This window comes from Gouania willdenowi, chromosome 13, assembly GCF_900634775.1.
Source record: "Gouania willdenowi chromosome 13, fGouWil2.1, whole genome shotgun sequence".
NCBI classification, from domain to species: Eukaryota; Metazoa; Chordata; class Actinopteri; order Blenniiformes; family Gobiesocidae; genus Gouania; species Gouania willdenowi.
The window spans coordinates 30,909,624-30,931,229 of NC_041056.1; the positions used below are offsets into that span (position 1 = coordinate 30,909,624).

A 21,606-nucleotide genomic window follows, 5' to 3' on the forward strand; every position below is an offset into this window, starting at 1 on the left:
GGCTCTGTCTCCCCCCTTTCCTCTGCACACACCCAACACAGCATAACGTGGATGGCTGTTCATCATAGGAATGGGATCCACACAAGGTTCCTGCTGCTTAACAGAAGGTTTTCCTTGCCGCCATGATGAATTCATGTTGGGTGTGGGATACATATGTATGTGTATATACGTATATATGCATATGTGTGTATCCATAAAATGAAGAGTCCGTCCTTAAGACTGCTCTACTGTAAAGTGCCTTGAGATACCATTGGTTATGATTTGGCGCTATACAAATAAAGATTGATTGATTGATTGATTGATTGATTGATTATAATTCCGCAGAGTACCGAGCCGTGAGTACCGTGGCATTCCACAACGGAACCCAGACTCTACTGACGGGAGGTACAGTGACTGAAACTTTAGTTAGTGAAGAGTTTTCTTGTGTTTTTTTTCTTATTGTGTCTTCCGGGTTGTTTATAGGGTGGGATCCGTGGTAAAACCCGGAGTGGAGTTTCCTTTTCATTCGAGTGTGAGCAATAAGGGAACGGATTCACGAAACCGATTGTGGCGTGAAATACGAACTGGATTTTCATGGAATGGACTGATCATGTAAACTACCTGTGAAACACACAAACTGAATTGAACTTGATGTCTGGTGTATTTTGTGGAAATGTGTATTGATTGTTCATTATACTATTTCTGTTTTGTACGGGTTATAGTCATTTTGTTTTGAGTTGAATTTATTATTATTTGTCAGACCTGACGTTAACTGGCACCCTTTCCTTTACGATATCCCGTTACAAAAATGGCACCCAGTATGGGGCCCTCACTAAAACCCTGAATTTATGAAATAGGTAAATAAATAAAATAAAGTTCACTTTTTTGGGAAATGGCCTCCTCAACGCAAGACTGCAGTCGAACTCAGCCAACTGCAGAGAAAAGGACCACATATTCCTTATTAGATATGGATTTATGTGTTTCATTGAACCCAGATCTGTCTCAACCTCTCATTCCTCTGGCAGTGGCATCTCAGGATGAAGTTGGAAAACAGGATGACTGTTTGTCTGTATGCTCAACTGAATTAATGGAGGAACCAGTCGATACTGATAAAACAATAAAAACAACTTTGGAGGAAAAGTTTGTAATTCTAATGGAAACGCAAAAACAACACAAAGAGGAACTGGAAAAGGACAGGGCGAGTCAGACTCACTATGAACAATGGAATAAACTAATTGTAAAACAAAAAGAGAAAGAGAAAGTGGATACTGCTAATGACCAACCCTTACAGAAAGACACCATTCCCCCTTTGGTTTACTGTTGGAGATGTAAAGCCAGTCATGCTCCATATTCATGCCCAAATTATAATCAGTACAAGAAATCAAAGCCCCCCGGACAATCATACCATCAACAAGCCCACCATCAACAAGCCCACCCTCAACAACCCCAACCGCAACCATCCTATCCTCAACAATTTCATTCGCAGCAACAGCACCCTCAGCCACCCCAGTCTCAGCGACCCCACCATCGTCAAAACCACTCTAATCAAACTTACCCACAGCCATTTCACTCCTCAGATCACGAGAACCATTCTTCAGTGAACACTGTGACCCATTCAGAACAATCACCGTCATGCGTCACCTCACCTCTCTTTGTGCAGGGCCCAAAAAAATTCAACATCTCCGGAGGAAGCATGGATACTGCCCTTCCACGACAGCTGAAAGTGCCCTTGACTGTAAAGAACTGGACAGGAAAAGTGGTTGTTGATACAGGTTCCACATATACACTACTAAATGAGCATGTCTGGAACAATGTCAAAACTACAGATGATAAGCTTGCCCCATGGATTGGTGACCCTCTTTACCTTGCTGATGGTCAACCCAGGAAACCCCTGGGGTGGGTAGAGCTGGAGGTGAGCCTGCAGGATAATAGCTGTGGTGGTCCTAGACACCAGAACTCTGGCTTTTCCTGCCCTGCTTGGTTTGGATTTCGTGTTTTTTACTGGTGTGCAAATTGACGTTGCAGGTGGTATGTACTGGCTCCGAGACAATGTGGAAAAGAAATTCTACTTTTGTGTAGGGTCTTTTTCTGGGGAGTGGGAGACTGGCGCCTCCATTGCCTTCTTTTCTGTGGTAGCCCCATCAGCCACTGTACTGTTGCCTACACACAGGCCTTTGGAAGACTCAGACCTGATGCAGTTGAGGAGTCTCACCTGGAGGAGCATGTAAAACCTCAATTACACAACCTGTTACGTAACAATAAAGATGTGTGTACAACCAAAGTAGGACGTACTGGGATACTGAAGCATCAGCTCTTTCTCACCAGTCCTGTACCCATTCGACAGAAACCCTATCGAGTCTCCCCCCCAAAACAAAAGGTGATGAAGGAACTCATCGAGGACATGCTGAAAGATGATGTCATTGAACCTTCTTGCTCTGCATGGGCCTCGCCTGTGGTCCTGATTCCCAAAAAAGTAGGGAAACCCAGGTTTTGTGTCGATTACAGAAAAGTGAATGACAACAGTCACGGATGCTTATCCCATTTCCACAATCCAGGAGATATTGGATAGCCTCTCGGGTGCTGCTGTTTTCTCTTCACTAGACCTAAATAGTGGCTACTGGCAAGTGGAGATGGATCCAGAGGTGAGGGAAATCACAGCCTTTATATGCCCTCATGGACTGTTCCAATTTAAGGTTATGCCATTTGGACATAAGAATGCCCCTGCCACCTTCAAGAGACTCATGGAGAGAGCCCTGGGAGAGCTGAAGGGAATGATCTGCTTCGTCTACTTAGATGATATTATCATCTTCTCTTCGTCCTGGGAACAGCATTACTATGATGTCCAAGCTGTCCTAGACAAACTCCGAATTGCAGGCCTCTCTGTGAACATAAAAAAAAGTAAACTGTTCAGAAACTCTTTGAAATTCCTGGGCCATATTGTCTCTGCTACAGGAGTCCATGTTGACCCAGAAAAGATTGAGGCTGTGCAGCATTTCCCTGCACCCACCAACCTCAAAGCCCTACAAAGGTTCCTGGGCATGGCTGGGTGGTATCACCGATTTGTCCCCAACTTTTCCCAGATTTCTGAACCACTCAATGCGCTAAAGAAAAAAGGTGCACGATTCAGCTGGTCACCTGCATGCCAAACAGCATTTAATACCCTAAAACATCACTTGGTTAAACCACCTGTCCTTGGCCATCCAAATTTCAACGCTCCCTTTGTGGTATACACCGACGCCAGTGAGATTGGACATGGGGCTGTGCTTGTCCAGATATCTAACTATGGAACAGAAGAAGTACTTGCTTTTGCCAGCCGCAGTCTAATCCCTGCAGAGAAAAACTATGCTGCCACTGAGCTGGAATGTTTGGCAGTAGTGTGGGCAGTGGAGAAGTGGAGAATTTACCTGGAAGGTAGACTGTTCACAGTCGTTACAGATCATGCTTCTCTTCTTTGGGTCTTCAAAACCACCAAACCCAGCACACGACTTATCAGGTGGGCTCTCCGGCTTCAAGAATTCACATTCACTGTCCAATACAGAAAGGGAAAGTACAACACCGTACCGGATGCCCTTTCCCGAGCTCCTACAGAAATCATCCATACAACCGTACCTGTGTGTGCTACCATCACATCTGCTCATCCAAAACCAGCAACAGATCTTCCTGTCTCAATTGAGGCCCTGTGGAAGGCACAACAGGAAGATCCAGAATGTCAGGTTCTGTATCAAAAAGTAGTAGAAACTGGACAAGTCATTAAATCCGACCCTTCATATACAATCATGGATGATCTCCTCTACCGTCTCGTCACTCTCCCATACAAAACCATCTACCAACTCTACATACCTCCCGGCTTCCGCTCACAGTTACTGGACTACTTCCACCAAGATCCCCTCTCTGGACATTTTGGAAGGCACAAAACCTATCGAAGGCTACAACATCTTGTCTACTGGCCAAAAATGAGCTGGGATGTCAGAGAACATGTAAAAAACTGTTACACATGTCAACGTTACAAGCCAGAGAACAGAAAACTAGCAGGAAAACTACAACAAACCCAAACTCGCCGTCCCTGGGAAATGCTGGGAGTGGATTTGATGGGACCCATTCCTAAAAGCTCCAACCAAAATGTTTATCTCCTTGTGTTTGTTGATTATTTCTCCCGGTGGGTTGAACTGTTTCCCATCAGGAAGGCCAGTGCTGAAGCCATCTCTCGGGTCATGGTTAAAGACATCTTGACCAGATTGGGCATTCCTGACTACATCCTGTTGGATCAGGGGACACAGTTTGTTTCATCAGTTTTCCAAACTGTAAACAAAACCTGGAATGTGGGACACAAGTTAACGTCTGCGTACCATCCACAAACTAACCTTACAGAGAGGGTGAACCGCACTCTAAAATCAATGATAGCATCCTATGTTGGTGACAATCATAAACATTGGGACAAACACTTGGCTGAGTTCCTGTTCGCGATTAACTCTGCAGTCCAGGAGTCAACAGGAGTTTCTCCTGCAGAGCTTAATCTTGGTCGCTCCCTCAGAGGACCTCTGGATGTAATGTTACAACCTCAAGATACTGCTCCCGACACGCCTCCATACACAAAAATCACACAGCTAACAGATCTCTCTTCCTTTGTTGGAAAAAATCTGGACTCTGCTCGTCAACGACAGAAAAGAAACTATGACAAAAACCGACGTGATCTAGAGTTTCAGGAGCAAGACAGAGTCTGGTTGAGAGCACATCCTCTATCCAAGGCTGAAATTGCCGCTAAATTAGCCCCAAAATGGCAAGGGCCATATCGAGTAGTGGAACAAACTGGACCTGTGAATTATAAAGTTGTTTTAGAAGATTCAGGCAGAGACTTAAAAGTTGTCCACATTTCTCGTCTCAAACCTTGTTATCCGACCGCTCGGGACCTACAGGAGCAGGAGACAAAACGCCTTCTTGAAATCTTCAATGAGGAGTCGGATGAAGAGGAATTCCTTGGGTTTACAGACAGCCCCTATTCTCCCTCTAATAAAGGATGGAGGAATGGCTCTGCAGTGAAATTACAAAATCACAATTCTGACAATGCCTCTGATTCTGACGGTGACAATTGTTACAAACTCAGCATTCAGTAAACATATAACAGAATGTGATTAAGTGTAAATGCACACTATGACAACTACTGCGCCTTCCCTTTGGTCGGCTTTTGCAACGGGGGGGAAGAGTGTAGCGTTCCAGCTGTTTGAGGTTATTTTCCATTTCACGGGTCCAGCCGTTCACGCCCACTTGTCACCGTTCATCCAATGATCACACACTGCCAACCCGTGGAGTGCTATTAAAAACACCCACAAGCATCCACGTTGGATACTGCTGAGAGACAGACATGCCAGCAACAGCGTGGATCTCTTACCTGCTGCTGAACTGCTAGTTATCCTTCGATCGTCGCCTTGGTAAGAGCCAACAATGCTAGCACCGGTAGCATGCCAGCGTTCTCTGTTGCCCTGCGACAAACTTATGATTTTATAATTCCTCAAAGTACCAAACTGTGACTACCGTGGCATTCCCCAACGGAACCCAGACTCTACTGACGGGAGGTACAGTGACTGAAACTTTAGTTAGTGAAGAGTTTTCTTGTGTTTTTTTTCTTATTGTGTCTTCCGGGTTGTTTATAGGGTGGGATCCGTGGTAAAACCCGGAGTGGAGTTTCCTTTTCATTCGAGTGTGAGCAATAAGGGAACGGATTCACGAAACCGATTGTGGCGTAAAATACAAACTGGATTTTCATGGAATGGACTGATCATGTAAACTACCTGTAAAATACACAAACTGAATTGAACTTGATGTCTGGTGTATTTTGTGGAAATGTGTTTTTGATTGTTCATTATACTATTTCTGTTTTGTACGGGTTATAGTCATTTTGTTTTGAGTTGAATTTATTATTATTTGTCAGACCTGACGCTGACTGGCACCCTTTCCTTTATGACATCCCGTTACACCGTTAATACACAAATGAAACAACAAATACATTTGTGGAAGGGGTAGTACTTATGATATGAAGAGGAAGTACACATGATTTGACAAAATTGCAATGTGGGTACATGGGACAAAAAAAAAAGGTTGGGAACCACGGCTCTAAAAACTGCTCAGTGGTAGTTGAATTTTATGCTGTCAAAGTGGTAGAAAGGTTTGTAACCAAGACTGAAAATTGTGTTAATTTTACATTTATTTGAAGTTTTTATTTCCGGTTGACCAGAGTTTTTTCTTTAATTATTTTTTAACTACCATAAACATGCATATGTATTCTTTTGCAGCCTTTCTGCATGATTGAAAACTGTAGACAAACCAATGCAAGTACTAATGACAGAAAGAAATTGCAGTGTAATGTATGGTTTCTGCTAATGTAGTGTAGCATTTACGTGCACTTTTATATTCAGCCCGTAGTGATCCTATACATTACATTCTATCACTTTCCATGCTGTTATTTGAACCCTGTTGGCCATATCTGTGCTTAGCATCTGCATCACTGCAGCAATAGATGTGGGATTGTTGTGCAGCACAAATAACGGTTCGTATGAAACTAGATATACACAATAGGGAAACTCAAGCGCCTTTTAACAGAGATAACATACCTGAATTACAATTAAATGAAGCACCAGCACATGTGATTAGCTTCTTGGAAGTTTATTAATCAAATTACTTGCTTTACTCAATGACTCATCATTGAGCCCTAGTTGTGTTTGCAGCATTGTGTGTCCACACAGGGGCAGGTGACCAAACAAACCCTAACAGCTTTTTAAATAGTTGAAACATCACCAAAGACAATGAACACGTTTATTTGGTAACACTTTAGTTTAGGGAGCAGCTATTAACCATTCATTAGTCATCATTATGTACTTATTAATGCCTTATTAAGTACTTATTAATGCATTATTATACACTTAATGGCAGTCTCGCAGTGTAAACAGGCTTAGGATTAGGAGTGTGTCAATATCTCAATACGCCGATATATTGCAATATTTTTTCCGCATGATCGATATGCTCGCGCTAAGTATTGATTTAAACGATAATAATAATATTTAAGATTTATTTTATTATTTTCAAAACCTTTTCTGCTTTTACAGTATAATGTGCAGGTAGGTCCTCACAGAAATGTTGTCACTGTTTGTTAAAGAAACCAATATATTGTTTACTGGAATATTGCACTATAATGGGGTCACTGGTAAGAAAGACGTTATTTTTTGTTTACAGAAAACACTAATCGTTATCGCGAGCTTTGTATCACGTATCATATTGTATCGTGAGGTACCCAGAGGTTCCCACCCCTAGTTAGGATTAGGGTTAACTCTTAATTAATGGCTTGTATAATAAGGTTATAAGGACTAAGGGCAAATTAAAAGTCAATATGTTACTAATTTGCATGCTAATAAGAAACGAACTAATGGTTAATAAGTGTTTCCTGAAATAGAGTTACCGTTGATTTTATTGAAAATCCAATTTAAATCATTTATTTCTATGAAGTATGTTGCTTTTTTAACCAACATATGATTTTGTATACTATATATTCAGCAACAGTTTTGCATCAAAAAGGAAATGAAGCAAAGGTTGAGTATAATACAAACAGAGCAAAGCAAAGGGCCAAACAAGACTAAACCTCATGCTGAACTCTTTGAGTGTCTCCTTTATCTCACAAGACTGTTGTCTCATGCATCCCTAGCTCTAAAACACTCCCAAGGCCTATTGAAGAGGCTAATGGTCCAGCTCTATTTAGGTCATGTGAAATGCAGGCTTTATCTGCAAAGCTTATACTGAACAACTCTCAGCAGCAAAGCCACTATTCAAGAACGGCATTGCTCTCTGTTAGTGGTATCTGACAAAAAGAGCAAATATCAGATCTAAAAGTTGGTTTCGGTCACCGACTCAAGAGGGAAGTTAAAAAATCGAGTCAAAGGAAATCTCGAGTGTGGTGACGAACCACAGTTTTAGCAGGTTCAGAGTCAGAATAGGAAACGGAGGAATGTGTGAGAAGAAATCAGTGTAAGTAACAACTTGGCAGCTGTGAATGGAGGTGACAATGGCTCCCACACACACTGCTGATTTGTCAACACTGGTTTACCAGCAGTTTTCAAAAAATGTATCTCCTCAGAAACAAAGGGCAACAAATCTGCACTGAATGACACACACAAGCTTAAATAGGAGACGCTTCTTGGCTCCTAACATCAGTGAACTGTTGGGGTAACAGGGTTGATGCAGCAAATTATACATGATGAAATCTACCTCTAATATATATATTTGGGGTATTGAAAAAAGAAGTGTGCTAAAACCTGGGCATGTTGACTAGCTTGTGTTTTTTTAATAAAATTTAAAAAGAAAGTACTAACTTTCTGCATTTATTTGTTGTTCTAGGCATATACCTCAGTTAAGTTGCACTAAAGTCAAAGTTGGTTTAAAAGCCACAGGCAGATTTTATGTTGTTTTTTTTTTTTAAGTTGTTGGCACATGGCATGTTAAAGCCAATGTTTTGAGTGTAAAATATGCCAATAGAATAAATTTCATACATAATGTTCTCATGAAGGTGTACACATTTACAGATTAATATACACCCCTAATATATATATATATATTCATCTACGAGAGCGGATTAACTAACCACACATTACTGCGTCACACATACAGTATTTACATTATTCAAGAACATAAACCTTATAAACAGTTTCAAATAAACTTTTCACGTATGTGCCAATTATGTCATATTGACAGCTTGAATATTGTACAGAACACATTATGAAACAATACATGGTGCAATAGATCAGAAGGTCAGATCATCAATCAATACATGTAAAAAATGAATCCCTGCTTCCATTTCATTTATACCAGGGCACATTCACTTATTTTCTCTCACACCCTAATGAAACTATAATCTCAAAAAATTAGGGTTCTAGTCCTTTTGTCTCCATTTCTCTCATGCCAACTTGGTCCTATATTTGCCATGGCACGTCACAAATTTTTAAACATCTATTTGCTCAGATAGCAAACATTAAACATGGATATATCAAAAAGGGGTGGGTTGAGCAAACCAATTCTATTCAGCAAAAAAAGTTGAAATTTCCTTCACATATCATAGCCTAAACCTAATACGAATTACATTGAAATATTTTTCTGTCAAAGTTATCTAACAATTTACAATTTTTAGCCCATTAATTGTTGTTAATGTAAAAGGAGAGTTAGTGGGGGTAGGACTCGAAAAGGATCCGATTCTTCCTACTGCTTTTTGGACTCATCCTTTTACTTTTCTTTTTTATTATATTGTTGGTCCAAAATAAATAAATAAGTGAATACATAAATAAATACAAAAAAGAGCCCCAGATACAGGATTTGAGCTATATATACACTTGCTTGCTTGTATTAATTTGTTACCTTGTACTTCTATTTACTGAGATAACAAATAAGCAGACTAAATTAGAAAAATTACAATAAACAACTTGTTTAAAGCAATGGACTCGTGTATTTGAGTAGCGTAGAACTCAAACCGCATCCCATAAATAGAGGAATATCTGTCCAAAGTCACCGATTTATAAAGATCAAGCGATAAACTTTTTTACCCATTCTACAGATAGTCATCTCAGCAACAAACGGCACAACCAGAGCTTAATTTGGGCCAGATCTTACCGGAGCAGGAGCCAACATCTCCAAGATTTTGACTGGCACTTATTTGATTAAATCCAGAACCGTATTAAAAAAACTATTCCAACCTCCTTTTTTGTGTAGTTTTTGTATAAATATTGTTTAGTTTTTTGTTTTCTTTTACTCATTTAGTATATTTTTTTATTATAAACACTGTGTGTGTGTGTGTGTGTGTGTGTGTGTGTGTGTCTACATCCATCCACACGCGCATCTTGCACATAATCCGTCACAGGTTGTTAAGAGAGACAAGGAAGTACAACAAAAAATAAACGTTTGGCAACACACGCACATCAGCCGTGTGTGTGTGTGTTTACATTGTAGCTGCTAGCATCTTTCTTAGCACATAGAATAATATAAGAAAAAACACTCACCGTTGCGCACAACAAACAATAACCATAGTGGAACCGTGTTGTGGACCCATCCGCTCACAAAAACGTTACATTCCTCTGTCTGAAGAAGTTGAATGTTTGCGATATGGTCGGCTAATGACCGTCAGCACAGCCACCGCCCACAGTAATGAGACGAAGGAGGAAGTGAAGTCCGTGACCCGAGATTTTGCGCGAAAACATTTTCTCTGTCAGCGCTGAAGATGGTATTAAATGGCTAAAAAATAGGTTTTTTAGGCCAATAAGTGAAGCTAAGCCTGAGGTAAAGGTTGTTTTTGTGGAAATCACAGCGGAAAGCAGCAGCAGCACAGCAGCAGTTAGCTTAGCGACTAGCAGCACCTGTTCTGCACCTATCCAGTGGATATGAGGAGGACTCTTGGCTTATAAAAGACAAGGCAGGCATCGGCGGTTAAATATGTTAAAAAGTTGCGAGGACACAAAGTTCTCTATGGCTGGTTTATTTTTTGGATATTTTGACAAATAAAGCTAAGCATGCATTTTATTTTCATTTTCTGCTCTGCTGCTGATTCATTAGATGAGTTGTGGCCTCATGTTATGGGTGTAAAAGTTTGTATTTGTGGGTTTTTGTGTTCTGAAAGTTTAGTGACCTTTGTGGCTAAATTAGCTGTGATGTTGCTCTGCCCTTGTTACTGGAACACTGCAGATTTTGACAGCTGTCACTCAGAGAGTGAGAGACGGATGCTCTGTAACGGGTGATTGTCTGTGCTTCTTTAACACTGATTAGTTGCTTGTGTTCACATAATATTACTGGCCCATTAAGTTTGCAAAAGACACTTTAAAAAATGTATTCCGTGACATTTGTGTCTCTCTCTTAGTGCTGGAACAACACTCGTTTGCTCTGAGACCTGATGATTTACAAATGAAGCACTGAGCACAACCAACTATGTATGAGACTATGTGTACTAGTCAAAAAAATCTCCTCAAAGTATATAGTGTTACTTGATAATGCCTTCCCCTCTATATTTAACCTCTGCAGTAAATGCTCCATTGTCCAACTACATACAAACATTGGTCTAATTATATGCAACCTCTGCAATTCAACACTAGGAAGGTCAGCGCTAAGGCATAATGCCAACCAAACACACCAAGAATAAGTGTGAGGGCAGGGCTTCCTAGGATTGTGTGAGAAAAAAAAAAGTTTGAACAGACTGTTTGGTCTTAGAGACCATAGAGCTGTCTGGCACAGATGCACGGTGTGCAAGCTTGAAGATTGAGTCATGTTTTCCACATGTGAGTAGGAGGGAAGAGAGTGGATTGGAAGAGCAATACAGAGCACAGGTGGGATGCATCTGTCGTGCCGGTTATTAGCCACTGGCAATGACAGACAGTGCATAATAGGCCGTCATGGCTGATTGATGCCAGGCTGCACCTGTGCTCGAGCATCGGTGAAGGACTACAGCTGAAAACTTGAAGCAAGCCCGAAAGACATCTAATCATTTTGAGCACACGCCAAAATATGTAAGCTTTCAATAAGAGTGGTACCCGACTTTAAAACGACTGCCTAGGTTATTTCATCCTAATGTTAGACAACCATGTTTACTAAAACTGCAAACAGTTGTACAGTGACAGGAAATTAACAATGTTGAACACCCTTTCATAATAAAAGCCTGTGGAGAAACCCTAAGATTAGAAACATTTTTTCTCCCTGGAAAGTTTCAAGAAAAAGAAACTGCATTGTTTATAGGGATGTCCCGATACAACTTTTTCACTTCCGATATCATGCCGATATTGCAGCCTTGTGTATCGGCTGATACCGATATTGATCAATACAATATCAGCACGAATCATTCATACTTTTATTACTTATTTTGTAGTGTGGAATGTTAGAAAAGGCTTGATCAAGTGATGTTACTCCAACAGAGAACAATAGTCAGTAACAATAAGTTACTTTGTTGGAGTGTGAACCACAGTCACCTATGGATAGAAGTGCTGGAGTGGAACATTTTATCGAAGCGCTTATATCTGTGATTTTAGTTGCAGTCCGATAAAATCCGATATTCGTTTTCTGGCTGATATCGGACCGATATCCGACATCAGTGTCGGATCAAGACAGATCTAATTGTTTAATTACTTTCCATAAAGGAATGCAACTTAAATGGAAGAGATTAAACATTTAATTGTGAAAAGCTGAAGTGGTTGATCTTGTACAACAGTGTTTAAGATGGCCTACTCTCACATCATGCACATGCAAAGGCACACACGCACGCACGCAACCTCTTACCTGCTGTTCCAGAGAGACTTCTATTTTCTGTGCCTCTGCTCCTCGTCGGGCGCAGTCGGGTGGTGTTTGGGACGCAGCATCTAAAGTGCGAGAAGATACCCGCAAAGTGTTACAAAAAACCACACTCAAAATGTGCTGACATTTGGTGAGGTCCATAGAATCTTGCAGTCCAAATGTAAACCATTGTGTTTGGTTGGAAAACACGTGTTCATTAACCACAAATGTGTGCCGCAGATCTAAATACATCATGCTCTACATCTGTATCATTTGCCAACAGTTCAATGTCTTTGGAGGGACACTGTCGTCAACTGACTAAAAACTGTTTTGATCATCTGAGAAATATCTCCAAAGTGAGGAATTTGTTGTCCAAATCAGATCTCGAAAGGATCATACACGCGTTCATCTCGTCACGCATTGATTACTGTAATTTGGTTTTCACCTGTTTTAACAAGTCGACTCTAAAGAGACTTCTGATTGTTCAGAATGTTGCTGCCAGACTTTTGACTGGACTCTTTTAAATTAAAAAGCATCTGAAGACCGCGCTTTCCAGAAAATCTTTTGGCTAAATTGCTTTTAATTTTTTTATCTTTTTTATGATGTTCCTCCTGTTGTTTTAAATTCTCTTGAGTTGTATTATCCTTTTGTGATGTTGCTGCTGTTGTTGTTTTAGTTTCACCTTTGTCTGAACAGCACTTTGTGATTTTATCTGTGAAAAGCGCGATATAAATAAAATGTACTTACTAAAACTTACTTAATGTGCTGCAACTATGAAAACCAAGATGCTAAATTCATAAAAGGACCAGCAAACATACTGCAGTGAGGCCATACATTCAGTTGACACACTGATCTGCTTGGGGTTAGTAAGCTTCCTGTTTTTCTGCTGTGATTGAGTTATTGTTGGGTTTTATTTTTAAACCCGTGGTGTAGCACAAGAGAGACCACAATAAAGAGGGAATGCATTACTATTTACTTTTACATTTTACATAAACAAAGAATGTAGAGAGAAAATAATTCAACTTAGGCTTTGCTGTATGAATTGTACAGATCATTCATTATGTTACTCTTGCACAGTGTCACATTAGGATTACACTCTGGGTAACCAGTAACAGTACAGGAAGTGTGCTGTTTAACATGATGATAACATCTCAGGACAAAGCATGTCAATGTTTAACCCCTCCACCCGATTTCACTTTTAGTATCACATGATTAAAAATAATTATGTCGAACCTTAAAGGCGGAGATTTTGAAAGAGATTATAGGTGGAATTGGGCATATTGATTCATTTGCACTCTTCAGATATTCAATCAGTCACCCGTTTTGTTGTGGAAAAATAGCATGCAAATGTGTGATATTGGCTAAGTTTACATGAGAGCTTTAATTCCTCTTTAAAGCAGAATAAAAGTTAATTCGTCTTTAACCTGACCTTGTAAACATCTAATTCCTAATGCTAGCTTAATTCCAAATTAAACTTAAATCTGAATTAGGTGGCTAGTTTATTCCGATTTTAGTTCCGAACTAAATAATTCCTCTTTCTTAGTTCCGAATTAAATAATTCCTCTTTCTTGTAAACACTTAATTCCACTTTAAGTTAATTCCGGTCATTCTGCGCAAGTTACTGCTATGATGCACTGGTGACGACATAACCCAAGATGGACGCCCGGACACCAGCCGACACTACTATTTAATAAGAGCCTTAGAAGACATGTATATAATGAAAAGAGTGAATGGATAGAAGAATTAACAAGCGGACATTCACACGGACTTATTAGACGCACACAGACACACAGACTTATTATACACACACAGACATCGGCAGACTCAGCAAACGGAACGGCTTCATCGGTGCTGCGGGGCGTGAAGCACCAGGGCTTCACCAATGACGCGTGGATCATTGAAAGGGTGTATGTAATAAAGTTTTTGGGAATCAATATTGATAATAAGCTAAATTGGAAAGTGCACATAAATATTCTAAAGACTAAAACCTCTGTGAATCAAAATGCTTTATATATACACTGTACAATTCCCTCATCCTACCATACCTAAGTTATTGTGTGGAAATACCGATAAAATTAATATACAACCTATTTTCCTATTACTAAAGAAAGCAATTAGAGTGATCGGCCATGCAGAATATCTTGTTCCAACAAATCCACTTTTTATTAGATTAAATATCTTAAAATTGTATGATGATGTTTATGTTTACACAGCAGTTGTGATGTACAAGGCACACAACCTCATGCTTCCTCACTGTTTACAAGAGATGTTTCAAACGAGAGAATCTAGATACGAACTGATATGCTACAAAAACACATGGCGAGGACTAATACAATGAGGAGGTGTATATCAGTCAAAGGAGTTGAGTTATGGAATGGTTTACCTAATCAACTTGAGGGCTCCAAAACTATTCATGCATTTAAAAAAATCTATAAGTTAAAAGTCATGGAAAAGTATATTACACTTGAATGAAGATCATTAAAAGAAAAGTTAATCGCGGATACATAACAAAATTTTGATTTCTGAAGTTTAAGTTTTGTGCTTATGTGTGACCATCGTTGATATTACAGTAACTGTATTATGTGCCATCTTTGGCAATAATGTCACAGTTGTAAATGGTGTTAGGATTCTAAACCCCTTTGGTCATGTTCATTTATTATTATTATTATTATTATACATCAATTTTATATAGCGCTTTTCTGGGTACTCAAAGTCGCTTTACAATGAAGGGAGCAGTGTTGGGGTCGGTGCCTTGCTCAAGGGTACCTCTTAAAATATTGAAAGTACATTTTTTCTTATTGTAATGTAAAAGATCTCTGAAAACATGTGAAAATATAGTAGTTGTAGTGAAATAAATTACTACTACAACTATTATAAAGTTCATTTTCCACTCTACGTCCTGTATAGTGGAGGTAGAACAGCTGTAGCATTAACTGCTGGCTTTTATTGACCAAAGTACAAACTTCTCTCTCTCGCTTGGTCTCTCTCTCTCTCTCTCTCTCTCTCGCTCTCTCTCGCTCTCTCTCGCTCTCTCTCTCTCAAAGTGAAACCGTGTATTATTGTCCAGCTGCTGCTTCAAAAAAAAAAAAAAAAAAATGCAATAAAAATAAAAGAGAAAACAGTTCTCATGTGGTCTTCTATGTTGAAGCAGAAAAGAAAAGTTTGTTGTGTGTTTTTATCCTGATAAACATGAACCCCCAGACTTAGTGGTGCAACGAATCAAAAAACTCACGGTTCGGTTTGTATCACGGTTTTGAGTCACAGATGAGGTCATTTTTCAGATCAGCAGCAAAATAAAATTGCTTCAAAGTCACTAATAGGTTTTTTCAGAAAAGGCCGTTTTTCTCAGCTTTTTGTCACAAACTGGCGATTTATGTGAAATTTGCCTCTATTCAACTACTGATTATGGAAGATCGAAACAAGTTACAAACAAAAAAAAAATTCAGATGAAAGCAGAGAATCTAATCTTTCAGATTGTCAAAATATTCTGTGGGTCTTTAAAAATCAGTCAAAATGCTCTAAAACGACTGGCACTGAGGAGGTCGAAATGTTCAAAATGGCTGGCACTGAATGAGTTAAATACAAACAACATTTACCTTGAGGTGTCAATCCAATGCTTAAATAAAAGTTTGATTCATATAAAAACAAATTAAAGTGCAATATAAGGCGTGACACCTTTTTTTTAACATGGAGAGTGAATTAAAAACTAGCCTATGCCCACATCATCAAAAAAGAAAGAAAAGAAAGCAGATCTGAGTTCATGATTTCAAATTGTTACAATAGTCAAGGATGGCCATTCGGACTAGAGCAGATATTTATTTAATAAGAGACTTACAAGACATGGATGGACGAAGGCATGAACATGACGACATTCACACGGACTTCTTACGCATGCACACAGAGCTGTTCCTTTCTCTCTATCTCCCTCCCTGTGTGTGTGTCTCTCTTCAACTCTCGCGTAATCACACACTTAAACCACAACATGCGCAGGTATGCTCTCGCTCTCAGTCACGTGCGTGCAAACACACATGCACACGCATGAACGCACACACGGACGTCGCAAACGGAACAGGCTTCATCGAGGCATTACTAATAATGTGTGGATTATTATGAAACGTTTTTTTCTTTTTTTCCATCAACCAATCCACGGACCACGTGCGTGCCAAACCATGGAGAGAGATCCGTGCGGATCACGAATCAATGATGATCAGTTGCACCACTATCCAGACCGAAAGCGGAATTGAATAAAGCCGAATAAACTAATCTTAAATGTAAACCTCAATTCGGTAATTACTATTTCCATGTAAATAAGAAGCAGAACACTTTAATTACGAATAATTTAATTCAGAATAACTAATTCCGAACTAAAAACATCATGTAACTGTGGCCAATCTGTACCAAACATGGTAATAACTATGAAAAAAATTCTGGTATAATAGTGGAAGCAGCAGTATGCATACATTATTAGCTAAAGCAGAAAGGTGATGTTCCTCTATTGTTGATTCACTCATTGGTTTAAAAGAGGTTATTAAGTTCAAAGTCCATATTCAGCACAGGGGGTACAAATAAGATGGAGGCACGCAAAGATCATTCAACTTTTTTTCCTTCTATCCAAGATTAAAATATTAAGCTTTGACGGGGGCTTGAATTCTCTTTTAGATGTGACGTCTCGACCAACAGTAATAATGGCCAATACATCTGCAGGCTATTGAAACTGAGGTCATGTTGTTTTTGTGAGGTTGTAGAAAAGGAAAAACACTTTCCAGCACAATGCACAGAGTAGTGATTAGTGACGTTAGTTGTGAGTGTAATGTGCATCTGCTGTGGTTCAGTGCGTAGAAGGAATCCTAGACAGAGCCTGTCCTCTGTCTGCAGGAGTAACTGACCAAACACGGGAGAGTCTCCTCATCTCTACAGCCTCTGGAGCAAAAAGCTGTCACAATCACCATAAAAAAAACAGCAACGTGAGGGCACAACTTTGATATGGATTTCTCTCCCAATACAACCACACCCTTCCTCCTCCACCCATCCTCTGGTCCAGGAATGTATGGAATGTGAAATCCTAAAAACGGCTGGGAGCTTCATCAGCAGCCGACTCATCTGCTTCTCCTCACCTTGGGGTGATATATACCCCTTATGTGTCAATAGCCCCTCTTCTTTCTCTATTGTATGGCCTAAGCCTTTTCTCTCCTGCTCAAATCGTTCTAAATACTTGAAGAGGCAACAAAAGCCCTAAAACACCCATGTTGTAAACAGGCTAATTTCCTTTGACCCAGAGGGTCATCTAATAAATCAAATTTGCCTAAAGGCATTCTCTCTCCATCATTGTTTACTTCTTGTGACTTCACCATTGGCCAAACACGAAGTGCAAAATGTTCACAAACTCTAAACAATAACAGACTCACAAGGAGCGAAAATGAACTGCTTCCAGTCCTTTGAACTCTCTCCAGTGTTCAATGTTGCCAGAAAAGGGGTCGATGCAGGAATTTGGATAAGCCAACAAGGTAAAGGAATGCTAAAGCAATTCCAAAGGAATGCACTCATGCTCACATTTTATGCACTCCCCAAACCAAGTGTGGTGTGAGGGGACATTACACTTAGCACTGCGTCATCACTGCCTCAGTGTAAACAAAAGACCACTGTGTTTCCAATCTAAAAACAATACACACCCGCTCATTAGCACAGGGGGATGTTTACAACTCTCACTCACTGAGAAGACAGCCCATCGTACACAGGTCAGCTTTTAAAGGCATTAAAGGAGAATTTAAGTGTATGAAAAAATTATTCTAGCTGAAGGCATTTTACACCCGCCTCCATTCTTTTAAGCCACATGCTTCCCTCTCAAATTAAATAGGCTATTGTGAGACTGCCCTGAGTGGGTGGAGTGTAAAGTGTGACAGGAGGTTTTTGTGTACATTTGCAGAAATTTCTCTCAGACACTGTAAATCAGTAACATCCACGTTGGCTGACAGAGCAAAGGTCCATCTCAGTCTGTGGTACAGCTGGAAGCTTTGGACTCACACACGAGTCAAACCAAGATTAATGCTCACACAATGATGAAGCAGACAGGGACCAGTCGGAGGTCATCGGGTTTTACAGAACAAACGTGACAAACAGATAGACCATTGTGGCCCAACCTCTGGAACTAATGATACAATGGGACAAAAACTAGATTTTATGTAGTAGTCATTCCAAAAAAGCTTTCACTCCATATGTTATCGGACTCAAACTTAATAATTCCCAAACTGGTTCCGTTTGGAACCTAAACCCCCTTCAGAGCCAATGCCTATGTTTAATTGTAAGGCAACAATTTTGGCAATAAAAGCCAGAACACAACACAACATTGTAGCAGCATTAAAAAAGTGATACAGCAGATCCTCAAGGCGACATTTTGAAATAAACTCCCCTTTTAATTACAATAATTCATGATATATACAATATATTATAAATACTTTGATTAGCTGTAGTTTTGGACTTGTGTGCTAAGACAAACTACAAGTAAGGAGCCAAAGTTCAACAAGTTGGCGTACGTCTCTTACTCACAACCTGGGTTATCGGTCTTATAGACAGCTTTTCACCATTTTGTTCTCAATTGCAATATTGAGGATTGGGTCTTCAAAGCATTGGCTGAGAGCCTAATTAAAATCACTGAGACCGATCAACTAAGTTTATACACTTTGCACAGAGATGCCAATTATATACTGTATTAGTGGATGCATATGACAAATAATTTGTCCAAATAAAACCACTACATTTGTAGGTTTCTGAGACCTTAGTGTAGATTATCTTCTTTCCTTTAGAGGTAGCTACAGTAAATCCTCTAGTGAGTCAAATGTTTAGTTTGACATAGGATGCATTATGATCTCCAAATAATCATAAAGAAGTCAATGCCGGGATCAGGTGTACTGCTAACTTTATAGATCAACACTATATCCATGACTGTGAAATATTGCTATTCTTTGTGGAACACATTGACACTACTACCGCATGTTCCCCACCGCCCACCATGCCATATTGGAGGGTTCGTATACCAACATTTATGCAACAGTTTTAATGGGATTGACACGTGGGTGAAGGAACATTGAAGACAAACAGCATGCGTACACACCTCGGTGTCACTGCAAGTTAGAAACCATACATATGCATATCAACACATCACAAGGCTCTGCATGTGCTTTCTACATAGCTGCTAGCATTAGTCAGAACTGATGCAAATGGGAGCTGATGCTGGGAGTAATAATACTCAAGAATAATACAGAAGAAAGAGTAAAATTTCTTGGCCTGAGTCATCCTTATCCACTGTACTGGGGTCCAAAGCATTTACAGTGCTCTAACCAAAGGTTTGTGACATTGTCTTACCACCCAAGAATCTGAAATCAGTTGAGGTGCATGACAATCTAACGATCCAGATCCTCAATATTAAACCTCACACGTCAGAATTCATGAGTGGAAAGAGAAGCGCTAATGCCCTTGAAAGAATTCAGCGTCTTATCCAATTTCAATGTAGGTTGAGAACATCTGCTCTGAACATCTTAATAATAATAATAATAATAATACATTTTATTTTAAAGCGCCTTTCAGAACACCCAAGGACACTGTACAGGGCAGTCATTAAAATTTTATGCTTCAGTTTATGCTTCAGATTACTTATTTTAAAATATCTAGTCTTTCTTATCTTCACATTGCATCTCCTCTTTTCCTTTTGTGGTAACAATGGGTAGAACCAAAATGTGTTTCATTTACCATTGAAATGTCCATTAAAATCCACATGTAAATCCACGCATTTTAATGACTGAAGTTGCACAAATACCATCATTCCATGCAACACTTTGATGTTGAGTAAGAAATAGCTATCAAGCTATTATTACAAGTCGATTAAGGACCTCTCATCTTTCCAGAGTTTACATGCAGGAGGAAAAAACCTACTCGTTACAAACTTTGTCTGACTTTGCCTGCCCTTGACGGCAGGAGCTTTATCTTTTGCTGAATAGTACTTATGGTCATAGCTTTGCGTGAACCGAAAAGGAAGATTACAGAGGATAAACTTTCTTGGGACTGGTTTCCTCGTCCGTCTAAAAGTGTGTCTTCTGCTTCTTGCCCACCATCAATTTCCTTCTTCAGAGAGATGGTTGCAGCAGAAAAAGGTGTGTATGCGCAGAACACCGTGTTGGATTTCGATCGTGTTAACTTGTCTACATGCACTATAAGCTCACTTGTTAAACGTATTTTCTGAGCGTATTATTCAAGTTACAGATTGTCATATTCCAGCCAAGCTAGCCTGTTTAAATGCATTTAAAAATTAAAAAGTTAATATTGCACTGAACTAAGGATGTACCTATCAATTGGCGCCGATTTCCCTGTTTGGGAGATCGGCAATTAGCCGATCTCTGCATATGAAACCGATCTTTTCTACTGCAGCAAAGGTCTTAAAGTCAGCCACTGTCCCCTTCTGCTGTGAGATGACTGCCAGGCCCACCCATCAGGTGACACGCATGCATCCACTACACTCGTTAACACCACCATCCAGAGCACGGTCAACCTAGCATGTCAGCAATTTGGCATTATGACACAAAAAAGAGAGCAAAGGATAGCAATTTGTAATTAGTGTAACGCGGAAATAAGTCGTGGTGGGGCTGCAAACAAAATGTTACGTCATTCACCATTTAAGATACCACCACATCACCGAGTATGCAGCATTTGTATGAAGGTAGATATGTTGCGAAATGTGAGAGCTTGTAGAATGTGATGTGAAGTTGTAAAATGTGATGTGAGAGCTTGTAAAATGTAATGTGAAGTTGTAAAATGTGATGTGAGAGCTTGTAGAATGTGATGTGAGCTTGTGTATGACTAATCCACACACGTGAAATAAATTTCATGTCACAAATGTTGGGAAAAAAATGTATAGACTGATATTTACACATAAAATTACAGTTGCAAACTTGTAATCTAACGTGTATTCACATGTTTTTTAATTGCTTGCGTAAATGATTGTTTACAACCACAACTCTCCGGTTACAACTTCTCCAATCTGCCGCTACAGATGCACAAACTACTTTTCTCGTGTGAATCTGCGCCTCTTGAGTTTTGCAACAAGTTTTGCGAGACGTCTGTAGCAAAACTGATTCATGCTCGTAGAAATGGCCCCTCCCCTCCCCCGCTCCCCCATGTGTGGGATTGACCAATCAGAGGCGAGGATTTGGCGACAGTGGACTGTGTCTGTTTAGCGCAGCAGCCGCTGATATGACCGAAACAAAGTCATTTTTCTTCACTGTAAAGGTAGGATGCTGAAATTTGTCTCCACAGATTGTTAGAAAAAGGTTGTTAGAGTTTATGAACAAAAATAGTCAT

General features: G+C 39.8%; 1 protein-coding gene across 3 annotated transcripts in view; it reads right to left on the reverse strand.

Annotated features, from left to right (window-relative positions):
* pik3cb (phosphatidylinositol-4,5-bisphosphate 3-kinase, catalytic subunit beta) overlaps window positions 1-21,606 on the reverse strand; it is a 95,438-nt gene that overhangs the window by 61,802 nt on the left and 12,030 nt on the right. Inside the window, exons 1-2 of one of the 3 annotated variants that reach the window (XM_028464540.1) lie at window positions 1,844-1,895; window positions 1,535-1,722 (exon numbers count right to left, since the gene is read on the reverse strand). The exons of 1 other annotated variant lie outside the window; for it this stretch is intronic. The gene's annotated coding sequence lies outside the window, so the exon portion shown is untranslated. Of the gene's footprint in view, window positions 1-1,534; window positions 1,723-1,843; window positions 1,896-12,264; window positions 12,345-21,606 lie in introns of those variants that run through there. One more of the 3 variants, XM_028464539.1, reaches the window with a different exon arrangement.